We start from the raw sequence: 340 nt of genomic DNA, 5'->3' as shown, positions 1-340 counted from the left end.
GTGTCAGCTCCATCAGCTTCCCATTCTCCCAATCAGGACGCATCACATCAATCAGAATTCTCCTAAAGCAGCAAGGAATTTTCTTTCAGGTTTTCGGGGTTGTTATACATCCATATTTCTCACTAACGACTAATAATGCCACCGATGACGGTCAGATCATATGCGAATTGCATCAACATTCAATTCTTTATTCTGGATCTGTTTTCTGCATCCATCTCAAAGGATCTTTTTATTTTTCTTATATTTCTTTTTTTCCCTGGATATCGAGACGGGCGAAAGAAAGCAAATGTCAAGAGCTAATATAATACACAATGCACGTCGCCATTTTTTTCGCCGTGGG

This window comes from Penaeus monodon, chromosome 20 (genome assembly GCF_015228065.2).
Source record: "Penaeus monodon isolate SGIC_2016 chromosome 20, NSTDA_Pmon_1, whole genome shotgun sequence".
Classification (NCBI taxonomy): Eukaryota; Metazoa; Arthropoda; class Malacostraca; order Decapoda; family Penaeidae; genus Penaeus; species Penaeus monodon.
Note: the sequence above shows the minus strand (reverse complement) of the source record.